The 17,355-nt window shown below is 38.2% G+C and overlaps 2 protein-coding genes across 5 annotated transcripts in view; one reads left to right on the top strand and one right to left on the bottom strand.

Moving 5' to 3' along the window:
* The window catches only part of LIMA1 (LIM domain and actin binding 1), a 94,335-nt gene extending 86,897 nt beyond the window's left edge, over positions 1 to 7,438 (bottom strand). For all 4 annotated transcript variants that reach the window (XM_047740872.1, XM_047740874.1, XM_047740875.1 and 1 more), the window contains exon 1: positions 7,308 to 7,438. The gene's annotated coding sequence lies outside the window, so the exon portion shown is untranslated. The remainder of the gene's footprint in view (positions 1 to 7,307) is intronic.
* Positions 7,439 to 7,556: 118 nt separating this feature from the next.
* Positions 7,557 to 17,355, top strand: part of LARP4 (La ribonucleoprotein 4) — a 223,105-nt gene continuing 213,306 nt past the window's right edge. The window contains exons 1-2 of the mRNA XM_047740050.1: positions 7,557 to 7,789; positions 7,991 to 8,129. The gene's annotated coding sequence lies outside the window, so the exon portion shown is untranslated. The remainder of the gene's footprint in view (positions 7,790 to 7,990; positions 8,130 to 17,355) is intronic.

The following is a 17,355-nucleotide window of genomic DNA, read 5'->3' as shown; positions in this document are numbered from 1 at the left end:
AACATATGGCTTTGATACTCCTAAGTAAATTCAAGACAAATTAAAAAATTAGTTATAAAAAATAAAAATAAAAATTAGAAGGCAGGGATGCCTGGGTGGCTCAGTGGTTTGGGTCTCTGCCTTCAGCTCAGGTTGTGATTTCAGGGTCCTGGGATTGAGCCCCACGTCGGGCTCTCTGCTCAGTGGGGAGCCTGCTTCCTCCCCTCTCTGTTTGCTTCTCTGCCTACTTGTGATATCTGTCAAATAAATAAACAAAATCTTTTTAAAAAAAAATTAGAAGGCCGTCAAAGTGAATACTTAACCCAGCTTCAGATGGCAAAAGACCTCACAAGGTAAAGGCAGCCAAAGCACTCCCAGAGAAAAAGATCTATAGATAAGTAATAATATACCATATATAAAATTAAAAGGCAAATAACTAGTTAAACATTTGACCACAGGGCAAAGAATTAACATTCTTAAAATGAAGAGCTGGGCACCTGGGTGGCTCAGTTGGTTAAGCGTCTGCCTTCAGCTCAGGTCATGATCTTGGGGTCCTGGGATAGAGCCCCTTGTTGGGTTCCTGCCCCGTGGGGAGTCTGCTCCTCCCTCTCCTTCTGCCCCCCCTTCCTGCTCATGCTCTCTCTTTCACCCTCTCACACTCTCTCAAATAAATAAATCTTAAAAAAAAATGAAGAGCTTATACAAATGACAAAGAAAAAAGCCTACTAAGTATAGCTTCTTTTTTTTTTTTTTTTAAGATTTTATTTATCTATTTGACAGACAGAGATTACAAGTAGGCAGAGAGGCAGGCAGAGAGAGAGGAGGAAGCAGGCTCCCCATGGAGCAGAGAGCCCGACGTGGGACTCAATCCCAGGACCCCGGGATCATGACCTGAGCCAAAGGCAGAGGCTTTAAACCACTGAGCCACCCAGGCGCCCCCTAAGTATAGCTTCTATATGAAACTGTGGAAGTTGTTAAGTAACTTGGCTTGTCAACTTAAACCTCTTGTCATAAAATAAGATTTGCTTTACATCCATTAGAGATGATGGGGCTTTGTGGCATAGATCAGCAGGGCTTTTATGATTTATGTAACTAGATTGCCAAGTCTCAATCTATGGGAGTGCTTCAAAAATGCCAGTCTTTGCAAGTTCTACTGTTCTGAGGGCACAAACACATTAGAGTGCCTCTAGATTCCATTAAGCCTTGCTATCCTTATGAAAATTGCCTTTACTGCAGTGATTTAAGTGACTAGTCTTTTTCCCTGGGCTCTATATTTCTAAATTTGGTGAAGGGTTAGGGATAGAACAAAAAATAATTTCATAACATCTAGAGGGTGGTGGCTTGAAAGCATCCTTTCAGCACAGAGGTTGTATGGACTTTGGGATCAATAACCCAACCCTCCCATTTTACAGAAAAGGCTCAGAGAGGATGAATTACTTGCCCAAGATCACCTAAGTGGTTGCTTCCCAATGCCAAGTTGGGAATCCTGACTTTCAGGTCAATACCCTTTCTACTTGGCAGTGCTGCTCCAGCAATCACAAGCCCTGGGTTCTCACACCAATGGGCATTTAAAATGCTATAATTTCAGGTGATTGGGTGGCTCAGTTGGTTACTGCCTTCGGCTCAGGTCGTGATCCTGGAGTCCTGGAATCAAGTCTGGTATTGGGCTCCCTGCTCAGTAAGGAGTCTGCTTCTCCCTCTGACCTTACCCCTCGCATGCACTCTCTCTCTCTCATTCTCTCTCAAATAAATAAATAAAATCTTAAAAAAGAAATAAAATAAGATGCTACAATTTCAACTTGTGTACAGTTTCCACTTCATCACTCCACTCATTCAGTTTGGCCTAATAAAAATCTGTACTCCCTCCCCAAAAGCCCCAAATAAATGAAAGAACCCCAAACAAAAAGCAACATAATTAAAATGTTAAGACCCCCAAATGGGAATGGATTAACCAAAAGACAATGCACAGAGGAAACTGAAATGGAAATGAACATATGAAAAATGTTCGTTCTCACTAGTAATAAAACACAAATTAAATCATTTTTGCTTAACAAATTACTAAAGATAAAAACATAAGATCCAGTATTATGAAGGATGACCTCTGAAGGACACTCACAATCACTGCAGGTGAGAATGTTAATTTAATTAGTCTAATCCTTAAGAAAAGCAATTTGACAGCAGGTTTAGTGTTTTTTAATTTTTATTCCCTATGACCTGGTAATTCAATTTCTGGGAATCTAACCTAAGGAAATAGTGAGTGATTTGTACAAAGATTTATGCATTAATTTATTCTCAATTTTTTCACTTGTTAATAATGTTGTAACAATCGAAATACCCAACTACACAGATAAATTATGCAATATCAATACAATAGGATATTGAACATCCATCATAATTGTTTGCAAATAATTTTGATACCATGGAAAATTATGACATAGAGTGAAAAAGCAAATACAAAACAGTATCTACTGTAATAGGATGAGCCCAATTACCTTGTGTGTATGTGTGTGTGTATGTGTGTGTGTGTGTATCAAAGGGGGGAAAAAACTGAAAGAAAATACACCAAATAGTTCTCTCTGGAACAGATTGTGGAATATTTTGTCTTCATTATAATTTATTTTTCCTCAAGTTTTTCATAATAAGCATATGTAATTCTTCTCCTCTAAATGGGTATACATGTTTGTATATGTGAAAATAAAACAAGAATTATCTATATAATGAGAAAAGAGGTTTAAAAAATAATCTGCAAATCAGTCACATGGAGATGTTAGTTGAAGCCATGGAAATAGATCAGACTGCACAGGGAAAGAGTATAATAAGAGCAGGATGCTGGACCATGGCACACACCCACACTTGGGGTCAAAAAGACTATGAGTTAGTGAAGGGACATGGCGGTGGGGAGTGTTAGATTAGAAGATGGACAACCAGGTAAAGTCATGCTGAGAAAGTCAAATAAAAGAAAGAACCAAAATAGTTGCTCACTTTGTCAAATATTGCCAAGTGGTTAGAAGGAGGCAGTGACAGGATCCTTTCAGGGAAATCACTGGGTACGATGTAAGAGCAGACAGGTTTCCTCCAGTGCTGGAGGTGGAAGCCAAATCTGAAATTTATCTATTCAGTGAAACTGACTATGAGGAAAAGTCCTGGGCCATTTGCTTAAATTTCAGTTTATGGGGGGAAAAAAGATTGTGGAAATCTAAAACCAAGTAAAAGTATATCAGGATTACTAATCTATGGGTAATGAACCAAAAACTGGCATGAAAAACCATGTTTCAGGGATTGTAAAATTTTTCATATAGTAAGCTCTGTTATAGGATAAATAAGAGAAAAAAATAGTTCCACACTTGTCATCAGAAGTACAAAAAGTAAATCTTTCTAAAAGGGTGGGAGGCTTCTGGCTGGATCAGTTGGTAGGGCATGCAAAGCTTGATCTCAGGGTCATGAATTTGAGCCCCAGGTTCAGTGGAGAGATTACTTAAAAATCAAGTCTTTTAAAAGAACACAAAAAGTTTGCTTTTTTTTCCTCTTAAAGATGTAAGTTCTTAGTTTCATTGTAGCATTATGAAGACATTTTTAAAAAGAAAATAAAATGAATGTAATATACTATAGTATCTTGGTAACTTCTCATGACTGCACATGTGAAGTCTCTAGAAACATTTCCAAGTATAAAGAAATCATTTGACATGCTAAATAATGGATTGCTTTTGGGTCAAATCTTGTCCTTTTAATAAAAAGAGATCTGCTTTTGCACAATAATTTGAGCCTCAGGGACTTTGCATCCAGCCACACAATAAACATAGCAGTATGTTCCTACCAAGAGTACCATTTACCATAGAATCTCAATTCCACAATCATTAAGTAAGAAACTACTCAATTTACAACCATTCATTTGTTACTAAAGAACCTTGAGAGTCTGTGTTAAGTAATTTAACATCACCTGAAGATTACTGTACACAATCCAAAGTAAAGTACTTTAACTTCCTATCACAAAACACAGTGAAAGACCATAGTAACCTTAAGAAAAAATAAATCTTTTCTTACGGAAATTCCTGACAAGTCACAAATTTGCCTGTCTGCAGAAAGAGTACAATTCCAATCTAAATAAAACTCACCTATTTCTGAGAGTACAGAATTAAGAACTCCTGAAAACTAGTTTCATTGTCAACATAAACAGGGACAAATTCTCCCAATTTGTGGCCTTTTTTGGCAAAGATGTCTAATGATCTCCTATATTCTCAACCTTCTTTTGTGTCTGGGTGTATATGTCTTTGATAAACCTTTCTGGTACAGAAGCCCTAGGTTAATTATAGTTGATTGTTGAAAAATATCAGAGGAAAGTCACAAATTTGAAACCCTAAGAAGAACAATCACTAAAATTGTACTTGAAAAGATTTAAGGAAACAACATAATCATTGTAGATACCCAAATACATGCAAATACTGACTGCCTTTCCAAAAATTTCCAGTGGAGACCACTTTCCTAAGATGCAAACAGAAAGAAAAGAGGTAAGTAATGTCAAAGAAATGTGTTCATCAAGTACCATGGCTCACATCACCAAATCAATTTTAGTATATGTGCTGCCGAAGCGAGCACTCACATCACCAAATCAGATGACCACCATCTGTTTTATTAACTCAGAATCTCCATTTAAACAATGAAAAACAGGGGCATCTAAGTGGCTTAGTCAGTTGAGAGTCCGACTCTTGGTCTCAGCTCAGGTCTTGATCTCAGGGTTGTGAATTTGAGCCCGGCACTGGGCTTCATGCTGGGCATGGAGCCTATGCATAAACAAACAAGCAAACAAATAAGAAAAATAAAAACCATCATCACATAGAAGGGACTGTGTCATGTTCATCCTCTATATACTGGATCACTGGCACACAGTAGGCAATTAATAAAAACCTGCAGTTACATGAAGAGTGCTCTAGACTACCATAGACTTCAGATCATCAAAACTGCAAAGAATCTTTAAACACTTCTGACCCCTTCCTCCTTCACTCATTTACCCATCCTGTTCCCTCTTCGAAAAAAAGAAAGAGACATTTTGAAGGCACCTTAGCAAGAAAAAGTATCCTCTGCCATCAAAATGGACTGTTAAAGAACTGTTTTCACTTCTAAAGCTTTCTCTTTTTAGAATTATTAGAAGATTTAAAGTTAGTCCACCTTTAACCAGAATCTGGAACAAAACTTGAATGTACCAAGTTAAACAAAGTTGCACAATTAAGCAATTTTATAAAATGGCACTGTTTTCCTAATGTTGCCAATACACTATTCTATTCTCAGAAGCTCTACAGTTCAGGAACTACATGATAACAACTTGGAGGCCCAATACAGAACAGTGAAAAACAGCTCCACCAACTATTTACTGAACTGACACAGAATTAGGGACAGGTCCTTATTCCACCTTCAAAAGGTCATACAATTGACAAAACACCCCGTAAGGAGTATGAGCAATACAAATATATAAAGAAAATAATTCACTATTACTCAAAGTTTTTTGTTATTGTTGTTTATTTTGTTTTACTATTAAGGAAAAGTAGAAGAAAAGTTCCTCTTTTTTTTTTTTTAAGTAGGCTCTCTGCCCAGTACCGAGCCCAGTGTGGGGCCCAAACCCGACCCCGAGAGCAAGACCACGGCAGAGATCAAGAGTTGGGGGCTCAACCAACTGAGCCAACCAGGCACTCCAAAGAGGGACATTTTTTAAAACTGTATTTTCTATGCTTCTACAGCACTCTGGGCTGATGTCTAGTACAGCACTGATCTCACCAAACTTGTAAGTTTTAGCTGCTGATTTTGTCTAACCCATTTTATTTTATTTGTTTTTAAGATTTTATTTGTTTATTTGACAGACAGAGATGACAAGCAGACAGAGAGGCAGGCACAGAGAGAGAGAGAGAGGAGGAAGCAGGCTCCCTGCCTAGCAGAGAGCCCTATGCGGGGCTCGATCCCAGATCCTGGGATCCTGACCCGAGCTGAAAGCAGAGGCTTTACCCACTGAGCCACCCAGGTGCCCCTAACCCATTTGATTTTAGATAAGCTTTTTTAGAGGAGGGATGTTCAGAACTTTCAATCCATAATAGGACTGACAAAACAAGAGGTACTCAATAAATGCTTTGTCCAAAAAAATGAAATATGTTCCTAAAGTAATTACCTAATACCATGTTATGTACTGTTCTGTCAATTCAAAACAAGAAAATATATGTGCATGCAAAACTTTTTTTTAACCTTCTTTCCTGCTAATTAGATAACTTTTTGAAGGTCTACCTAAGACAGAATCATCCTTCATCCAGGCTATAACTCCACAGAAACTTAGAAAATGCTTGTTGAGGGTCATCTTCTTTTGTGTCTCCATCAGACCTCAGAACAAAGTGGTATTTTATGGTTCCTAAAATATTTATCATTTGTGAATAGTATTAGTAACCATGTGGATAAAAAGTATTGTTTAATCACTTAAATCAACAGCAAAAGAAAGAATATTTAATGCAAACGACCTCTCCCCTAAAGAGGTATTGTGTTAAGGCTGATAACTCTCTAAGTACTTTGGACTAACTCGACAGGCCAAGTCAGTAGAACCATCTGGATTAGGCAGACTTTTGAAAGCTGGAATTAGGTGAAAGACAATAGTAGTTCAAATATCTCTTACCAGGATCAGCTAAGCTCGTTGTTGTAAGCACCAGTAAGAAGGCAAGGAAGGACGCCAGATGGTTGGCTCCTAGCACCTACACTTCAACCTTAGTAGGTGCAGCCACGGGTTTACAGTTACCTTATATTAACACCTACGTATGTTGGCGACAGGTGCCAGTGATATATACACGATAGTGATTCGAGGATGACACACCCAGCTGCAAGGACAGCTATATTCTCAACATGCCTCCAAGGGCTGTAAGTGTCTTAGAGTTCAGTTGGCATATTGGAAGGTGGGAAATCGAAGAGGGAGGGAATGGCTTTAAATGAAGATGGGAAAAGAGCAGCTGAATATCAGAATACTTCCCTAGGAGACTGTTTTGAATTTTATGTCGCCTTCCTACACTACACCAAAAATGTATATAGTTAGAAAGGAGTGTTTCCGATGGAAGAGGTGGTCCCATCAGCTCCCGCTCTCAAGCAGCAAAGGTTCGGCCCTACATAATTACTCCCAAGCCCAGCGCAGTACCCAGAAGTGAGGAAAGAGCAGATGATCAGTGGTTCCTCCACTCTTTCTCTCCGGGGGAAGAGGGGGCGGTTCACGCTCCTTGTGCTCCCCCTGCCCCAGAAGTCGGACTGTGGAGGGAAGCCAGGGTCTCGCGCACTCCCCGGTATTAGAGGATGTGGAGTGAGAAAGCGCTTACCTGGCTAAAATCGGTCTTTCCTCCGTGCTGCTACCAGCCCTGCCACAGGTCCCAGGAGCTCTGCCTCGCGCACCTGTCGCGACCCAGCTGCAACACCTACCGCTCCTGCGGCCCCGCCCCGGTCCGGCTCAGAGCCCCGCCCCGCCCCGCCCCCCCCTGCGGGGGCGCGCACGCCCGCCGGCCTCCCTTGCGGCCTCTGGGCGGGCGTGCGCGCCACCGGCTGCGTACCCTGCGTTCCCGGCTGCTCGGGATGCTCCGCTGCGCGCAGCGTTTAGCGTCGTGAGAGGCGTGGCTGCTTTTCCAAGGGCTGCTTCTAAAGCTCCAGGCTTCTCTGTGAGGGAGTCACGCTCCTTTATTGTGCTTCTGTGCTTTGGCCTTAACTCTGACCCAGAGTTTCTGCAGTTTGACTCAGTAACGACCGGGCGGTTTGACCTAGGTTCAACTGTAGGTCAGTCCCCAACCAGGTTCCTGGTGCTTTCGGGGTAAGTTTTGTGCAGAGAGGGTTATTTGGAGGAGGCCGTGTGGTGTAGTGGAAAGAGCTACAAATGAGCCCTGACTGTACCGCCTGACGTTCATGAAGTCGCTTTACCTCACTAGGACTGTGTTTTCTTGTAAAAATTAAGTGGTTGGATAGGGCGGATCTAGTTCTCCAACAGCTCTAACCGTTATTATTGTACACTTAGAATTGGAGCTGTGTGAAAAATTGAGTACGTCAGGAGGCCTACCAGTTGGCATTCCCGTCCCCAAGTTCTTGCTCCAGTTCCGTGAGCAGCGTTGAGTACCCTCTGATAGTGTCCTTCCCTTTCCTGCACCGCACGTAAGGTAAGGTTTCGGAACACAGGTTTTCTTTTTTTTTTTTTTTTTTTTTAAGATTTTTTATTTATTTATTTGTCAGAGAGAGAGAGGGAGAGAGAGCAAGCACAGGCAGACAGACTGTCAGGCAGAGGCAGAGGGAGAAGCAGGCTCCCCGCCGAGCAAGGAGCCCGGTGCGGGACTCGATCCCAGGACGCTGGGATCATGACCTGAGCCGAAGGCAGCTGCTTAACCAACTGAGCCACTCAGGCGTCCCGGAACACAGGTTTTCTGAAGGCTTTTGGAATTCATATAGCTTGACGAGTACTCCAAGGGGCTTGTGGTACTAAATGCCTATACTTACACTTCCTGAAGCAGTTAAGGAATATATTTAATAAGAGAAATTTCCAACAGCAGATGGATAGACCAGTCCATTCCCTTCTTCCTTCAGATATGCAGCCTAGACTGATTTCTGGATAGGTACAAAGCATCAAGACTAGCAAAACTGGCAGGAAGCGTGGAAATGTAAAAGAGTATCACTATAGGATTGTACTCCAGAAAATACATTCCCCTGCAGGCTTAGTTCCCACAATAGATGTCACAAACACATACTCAATTTGTAAAAACGCAAGCCAAATAAGGGCCCTTATTCTTCACCAAGAAGGCTAAGAAGCCTAATCTGGATCATTTAGACCTACCTTTGAATCTTGTCATAGCCACTTAACCAAGGAGGCAAATTACTCCCAAAATTCTCTCTTAGTGACCTTTTGAACATAGAACTAGTAGTACCTCACAGCTGACTTTTACCAGTTTTCAAAGCTGATTCCTAAATTTGGGGGGATTTTATGAGCCAGTTGTTAAACATAACCACTGTTATAAAATCAAATTGTATAAATTTACAATTAAATATGTTAAAATCAGATAAATATTCAAAACTCATAACTTAAAAAAAAAAAACTTAGTTTTACTTAGAACTCTGCCCCTGAGGGTGTGTATTTTATCTGTATGGTGGGAATATATACATCTTTTCCCAACTCTGGTCAGAGAGTTCATATTTGTACTTTGAAATTGGCTGCAATAGGAACATTTACATCATGGAAGTTGGCAAATGCTACATATAACGGCTTAGTTTATTGTTTTGTTGATTTTCCAGGCCCAAATATCTGCAACTTTTTCTGTAAACAAATAGTAAATGTTTTAGGCTTTCTAGTACATATGGTCTTTGTCGCAACTACTCAACTCTTACATTAAAAATGAGTGTGGCCATGTTTCAGTAAAGCTTTATTTACAAAACAGTCAGGCTGATAGAGAGAATGTTGATAATGCAGAATTAAACTTAATAGTGTATCATATTCCTGGCCTTGACTTTGTGAACAGCACAAAAAATTGAGGAAGTGTTCTTTCAGCATTCAGAAACTGTTGTCCAATTCAGCAAAGAAGTTGCTAATGTCTTTGATAAATGAGTGAAGTTCCAACATACCTCTTTGCTATTTTATTTCTGTCTTACTGGTTAACTTGGTGAAAATATCAACCAACATTCATGTCTGAACTATTGTTTGTTTGTTTGTTTGTTTGAACTACACTTCTTTGACAGTGTTGTGAGCATCTTTTTTGCTGAATCAAATTGTAATTAAGCATTTGTTCATAGTCTGATTTTGTGAAGTATTGTTGGAAAAAGAGTGAATCAAAACTGAAGAATTTTCAAGAAATACCAGGTCACACAAAATATAAACATAGACCAAAAAGCAAAGTTACTATTTTAGTTTAAAATCTGTGAGAACTAATATATGAACTCAATAAAGTTATAGAATACAAAATCAACACACAAAAATCTGTTCTCAACACTAATAATAAACTTACAGAGAAATAAAAGAATCCCATTTACAGTTGCATCAAAAGGAATAAAATACCTATGAATAAATTAAACCAAGGAGGTGAAAGATCTGTATTTTGTTTTGTTTTGTTTTTGTTTTTTTAAAGATTTTATTTATTTATTTGTCAGAGAGAGAGAGAGAGCGAGCACTGGCAGACGGAGGCAGAGGGAGAAGCAGGCTCCCTGCCGAGCAAGGAGCCCAATGTGGGACTCGATCCCAGGACACTGGGATCATGACCCGAGCTGAAGGCAGCTGCTTAACCAACTGAGCCACCCAGGCGTCCTGAAAGATCTGTATATTGAAAACTACTTACGACAATAATGAAAGAAATTGAAAAGGACACAAATAGAAAGATATTTTGGGCTCATGGACTGGAAAAATCAATATTATTAAAACGTTCTTACTACCCAAAGCAATCTACAGTTTCAGTGCAATCCCTATCAAAGTTTAAATGGCATTTCTCAAAGAAATAGAACAAATAATCCTAAAATTTGTATGGAACCATGAAAACCCCTAAATAGCCAAAGCAATCTTGAGAAAGAACAAAGCTGAAAGGATGCACCCTGATTTTAAAGTATATAACATTTACTATATTATATTTAAAATAATATGGTATTGGTATAAAAACAGACCCATAAGACCAATGGAACAAAATAGAGAGCCTGGGAATAAACCCAAGCCAACAAATTTACAACAAAGGAGTAAAAAATACATAATGAGCAAAGGATGGTCTCTTCAATAAATGGTGTTAGAAAACTGGACAGCTACATGTGAAAGAATGAATGAAACTCTACCACTATTTTACACCATACACCAAAATTAACTCAAAATGGATTAAAGACTTAAATGTAAGACCTGAAACCATAAAATTCATAGGAAAAAACATAGGCAGTAAGCTCCCCGACATAGATCTTGGCAATATTTTTTAAAAAGATTTTATTTATTTATGTGAGAGAGAGAGTGTGTGTGAAAGAGCACGAGATGAAGGGGAGGGGTGGGAACAGAGGAATTGGGAGAAGCAGACTCCCCACTGATCAGGGAGCCCAAAGTGGGGCTCAGTCCCAGGACCCTGGGATCATGACCTGAGCTGAAGGCATATGCTTAACCCACTGAGCCACCCAGGTGCCCCTTGGCAATATTTTTTTTTAATATAATACCAGAAGCAAAAATAGATAAATGTGACTACATCATATTAAAATCTGCAAAGCATGGGAAACCATCAATGAAATGGAAAGTCAGCCTACTGAATGGGAGAAAATATTTGCAAATTAAGTATGTGAGAAGAGCTAATATCCAAAATATATTAAGAACTCATAGAACAAAATAGCAAACAGGCAAACAATCCAATTTAAAAATAGGTAGTGGGGCGCCTGGGTGGCTCAGTGGTTAAAGCCTATGCCTTCGGCTCAGGTCATGATCTCAGGGTCCTGGGATCGAGTCCCACATCGGGCTCTCTGCTCAGCAAGAAGCCTGCCTCCTCCTCCTGTCTCTCTCTCTGCCTGTCTCTCTCTCTGCCTGCCTCTCTGCCTACTTGTGATCTGTCTGTCAAATAAATTAAAAAAAAAAAAAATAGGTAGTATGGGGTGCCTGAGTGCCTCAGTCGGTTAAATGTCCAACTTTTGATTTGGGCTCAGGTCATGATCTTGGGGTCCTGGGATTGAGCCCCATATCAGATCTGCTCAGTGAGGGGTCTGTTTGAGATTCTGTCTCTTCCTCTCCCTCTGCCCCTGACCCCATATCTCAAATAAATAAAAGCTTTTTAAAAATGTATAAAAAATAGGCAGAAGATCTGAATAAACATTTTCCCAAAAGGACATGCTTGAAAAGATACTTAATGTCATTAATCATAGGAAATGCAAATCAAAACCCAATGAGATGTCATTTCACACCTGTTGGAATGGGTATTATAAAAATACAGGAAATAAGAGTTGGCAATGTGGAGAAAAGGAAACTATTGTGCACTGTTGATGGGAGGTAAATCAGTGTGGCTACTGTGGCAAATAGTATGATGTTCTTCAAAATATTAAAAACAGAACTACCATATGATCCAGTAATTCCACTTCTGCATATGTATCCAAAGAAGACAAGAACATTAACCCAGAAAGATTCCCATGTTCACTGCACCATTATTTGCAATAGCTAAGATGTAGAAACAACCTAAGTGTCCACCAATGGATTAATGGATAAAGAAATCATGAAGATATGAAATATGGTATATTTTATATATACTAGGATATTATTATTCAGCCATAAAAAAATAAAATCTTGCCATTTGAGACAACATGGGCGGAACTTGAGGTGATTAGGCTAAGGGAAATAAGTCAGAGAATGACAAATACAGTATGATTTCTTTTTTGTTCTTTAAGATTTTATTTATTTATTTGAGAGAGAGACAGTGAGAGAAAGCGTGAATGGGGAGAAGGTTAGAGGGAGAAGCAAACTCACCGAGGAGCTGGGAGCCAGATGTGGGACTCAATCCTGGAACTCCAGGATCATGGTCTGAGCTGAAGGCAGTTAACTTAACCAACTGAGCCACCCAGGCCACTCTGCAGTATGATTTCTTATACAGAATCTTAAAATAACAAATAACAAAATAAGCTCATGGATACAGAAAAGAAATTGGTGATTGCTAGAGGTGGGAAGTAAGAGAAATGGGTGAAGGGGGGTCAAATGTTAAAATTTAAAAATGTAGTAGTTGAGGGGTGCCTGGCTGGCTCAGTTGGTAGAGTATGTGACTGGATCTTAAGGACTTGAGTTCAAGCCCCACATTGGGCATGAGACTCTTGGGGAAAGAAAATGTAGTTGATATAGAAGAGACATAGAAATTTTGAACTGTACTCAAAATGTTGACTTTATATATATGTATAGATGTTTATGTGTATGTTAATGTATATAACAGGTATATGTAATATATTAAAACACTGCTGCATACCTATTATTCCTATTATATATTATTTAATATACCTATTTCTGTATACCTATTTCAAAATAATAAAATAAAATAACAAAAATAAAATAAAGATTCTAAATCTTTAAGATGAAACTAAATATTAGCATATTCTTAGAAATTTGCATTAAAACACTTAAAACCAAAAGCTAAGCAAATCATCTATGACTTATTTTTAACCAGATCTCCATTAATAAGCAAGGTAAAAAATTACTGGTTTAACTAATTACAATGTAGTAAAGTTTTTTTTCCACTTAAAAAGTGAAATTTATGCTTTTTCCAAAGGCATATTAAAATTATTAACACAAATTTTGTATTAACTCCCAAGTTGTATTCTGAATTTTACTAACATAGCAAAATTATTTTTCAGATTCTGATCCCTAAAATGCCAGGGTAACAGTGACTTATTTTTTTAAATCTGAAGAATATATATTTATTTTTTAATGAAGTTTAAAATAGACACAGAAAATGATAGGAGTGAAAACTGTTGTACACCTAAGCTAATGGAAAATTTCAAAATTATTGAGTGACCAGTCATTGAAGAAACACCATCATGTTCATCAAAAGAAGAAATAAATAACCATATGCTTCCAGATTATTGGAATGAAAAACAAGTGTTTGTTTTTGGAACAGTACAAATGTTTGAAATAAAAGACGGTAAATTAGGATGTATGGATGGTTTGATAGTTCAGCATTTAGTAGTGACAGCAGAAAAGTATGTCCACGATCCAGGGAATAGGGGGCATATTTAGTAATCCCAATGGTACTAATAAAAATAGACAGACTTTCCTGGGGGCGGGGAGGGGGGAGAAAAAAAGAAAAAAGTAGGAAAAAAAAGAGAAAACAGCATTTTTCTAATGACTGTACTAAAATCCAAGATTTGTTAGAATCAGCTCAGTTTTGGGGTGCCTGGGTGGCTCAGTGGGTTGGGCCGCTGCCTTCGGCTCAGGTCATGATCTCGGAGTCCTGGGATCGAGCCCCGCGTCGGGCTCTCTGCTCTCTCGGGGAGCCTGCTTCCTCCTCTCTCTCTGCCTGCCTCTCTGCCTGCTTGTGATCTCTCTGTCAAAAAAAAAAAAAAAAAAAAAAAAAAGAATCAGCTCAGTTTCTAATTTAGTGTAAAACTAAATAATAAAGATATTGATACTATCATAGAAGTTTTTAATAGTCTTTCAGGTTAGTAAAACATAATAGACCTTTATCTGATAGGGAGGCAATAAAATTAAGAGAAAAAAATGGATAAAGCAATTGTTTACATACCCAATACAGAGCAACAAGAACAAGACATATTGCAAAAGAAATTATATGAAGATATTTAGCAATATTGTAGAAGAGAATTTCAGATATGTGCTATAATTGATTAGGCATCTACACTTCTGAAGAAAAGCACCTAGTGAATTATCTGCAGTATACAATTGACTCAGGTTTTGTACTGCTAATATTTCTTGCTTTAAAAGAATTGGTGTCAGTCACAAAGGAGTTGTATTTCTGATACATTATTGTCTACTTTAAATGACTGTTGCGTTGGTAATGAATGTTTGAAAAGGAACTTAATTGCGTTTTGTTCTAATGGCATTTGTACAATGGTGGGAAGGAAGTCTGGAGTCAAGCTGCAAATTTATTAGAAAATTTTCTTGAAGTCATCATTTGGCACTAAGTCATCAATTATAATTCAATATCTGAAACAAAATAAGTTAGTCAAATTAAAAATATTTTATTAAAAAAATAAAATTTAGTCTTTTTATCACCAATCCAATCCAATTAAAATTGAGTTAAAAACTGTAAAGAACATGAAATTATTAAAACTAGTCAAATACTGAGGTTGAGATGGGTAGCATGTAGTTTACAAACTGCCAGTGCAGTATATCAGACATATCCTTAGTTATATATGCATTTTTCTCATTCTTTTTATTTTGGTTTAGTAAAGAAATTAGTTAACATTAATTTCTTATAAGACCTTGCTTTAGTGATTAACATTCTTGAAGAATTTTCATTATTTTCTCTTGCATTGCAGTCAAGATCAAATAACATTCAGAAAGTAAAAAAATTAAGTGTACCATAAGAGATTTGGAGAATTTTACACTGGTATTAGAAAGCATGAATCTCGGGGCACCTGGGTGGTTCAGAGGGTTAAGCCACTGCCTTCGGCTGAGGTCATGATCTCAGGGTGCTTGGATGGAGCCCCACGTTGGGCTCTCTGCTCAGCAGGGACCCTACTTCCCACTCTGTCTGCCTGCCTTTCTGCCTGCTTGTGATCTCTTTCTCTGTGTCAAATAAATAAATGAAATCTTTTTTAAAAAGAGAAAAAAGAAAGCATGAATCTTGTGTTAAAGATTTTAATCAAATTGTTTAAAGACATTCCACTAATAAATTCGAAGCTCTGTCTAGGAATATATTACTAAAAAGTAATAAATGTATGTCTTTTTATTAGAAACAAATCATCTTTTATTTATTTAAGTAGTCTCCACACCCAACATGGAGCTGGAACTCACAACCCTGAGATCAGGAGTTCAATGCATTATTGACTGAGCCAGTCAGGTGCTCCAGAAACAAAGCATCTTAATTATTTTGATTTATTAGGACTATCTCCTTAGATTTATGGAGCATTGACTTCACCATGAATAGTTGGTAGGGGAAAATTGTATCATTAAAATAAAATTTTAAAACATGACATAATTTCAATGCTTCTCAAAAATTTATAGATAATAATGTGGAATTACAACCCCTACAACAATACAAAAAGTTTTAAAAAATAGCCTATTGCAGTCAGAAGTGATAAAGCTGAAATAAGTTTTATTTTAATGGCATTAGCATGAGGTGAGAAATGGTAGTTTAATAGTAGATCACATATCAAAATTATACACAATTTACTGGAAAAAGAATTCACAGATTGGGATCATCAGATGATGGTTATGTCATTGCTTTGCTTTTCTCCTTTGTTGGGTCCTATATTTCTTTACTCCCGATTTCTCAACATTGGCACTTTTTCTTGAGTTTTTGGTGTTTTATTTTGAAAGTGTAACATTCCAGGGTACCTAGATGGCTCAGTCAGTTAAGTATCCAACTCTTGGTTTCAGCTCAGGTCATGCTCTCTTGGGTGATGAAGATCAACTCTACACTCAGTGGGGGTGGGGGATGGTTCTGCTTGAAGTTTTTCTCCCTCTGCCCCTCTCCCATTCACTCTCTCTTGGTCTGTCTTGCTCTGTCTCTCTAAAATAAATCTTTAAAAAAAGAAAAGAAAATATAACATTCCATTAGCACATATCTTTGAGAAATAAGTAGGGTAGTTGAGAAATAACTTAGCCTCAGAAAAATGTGCCCATTCTGAAGTTTACGTTCTTGAGCCTCTGTCACATTCCAGAGGGCAAGGTTTAATAATTTTAGCTTAAACTTCTTTGTCCAGTGGGTAACACCCCACTATGAAAGGAAGTTCTTAACTTAAAAAATGGTAACAAGAATGGATATTCTTAGAAAGCTATTGATTTAAAATGCTTCCCCTTGGGCTGCTGGGTGGCTCAGTTGGTTAAATGTTCTCTTGATTTTGGCTCAAATCATGATCTCGAGGTGGTGAAATTAAGCTCTGTGCTCAGCAGACAGTCTGTTTGAGCTTTTTTCCCTCTGCCCCTCTTCCAGTTTATTCTTGCATGCATTCTCGGTCTTCCTAAAATAAATAAATCTTTAAAATGCTTCCCCTTCTCCAATTGTGTTAAAGCCCTTGTAAGATTTTTTTTTTTTAAGAGCAGTTTCTGCTTCACACAAAATTGAGAGGACAGTGCAGAAATTTCTTATATATTCCTTGCCCCTGTATAGACATAGCCTGCCCTATTAACATCCCCCACCAGAATGGTATATTAAAAAAATTTGGGGGGGGCTCCTGGGTGGCTCAGTCATTAAGCATCTGCCTTTGGCTCACATCATGATCCCAGCGTCCTGGGATCGAGTCCCACATCGGGCTCCCTGCTCAGCGGGGAGCCTGCTTCTCCCTCTCCTGCTTTCCCTGCTTGTATTCTCTCTTCTCTCTGTTTCTCTCTCTGTGTCAAATAAATAAAAAAATCTTAAAAAGAACTTTTTAAAATTTTAGTTGACACATAATGTTACATTACCTTCAGGTAAATAGAATGGTACTTTTTCTTTTTTTTTCTTTTTTCTTTTTTTTTTTTTTACCAAGGATGAACTTAAGTTAACATGCCACAATCATCCAAAGTCCATAGTTTACACTAGGGTTCACTTTTGGTGTTTTTATTTTTAGTTTATACCAAAATACATTACTATAGCATCATTTAGAGGGTTTTTACTGCCCTAAAATCCTCTGTGCTCCACCTATTTATTCCTTCTTCCACTCAACCCTGGCAACCCCTGATGATTTTTTTTTTAAGATTTATTTTTTTATTGGGGGGGGGCAAAGATAGAGGGAGAGAGAGAATTTTGAGTAGACTCC

Source organism: Lutra lutra, chromosome 8 (genome assembly GCF_902655055.1).
Source record: "Lutra lutra chromosome 8, mLutLut1.2, whole genome shotgun sequence".
Classification (NCBI taxonomy): Eukaryota; Metazoa; Chordata; class Mammalia; order Carnivora; family Mustelidae; genus Lutra; species Lutra lutra.
This window is presented reverse-complemented; position numbering and strand designations above follow the sequence as displayed.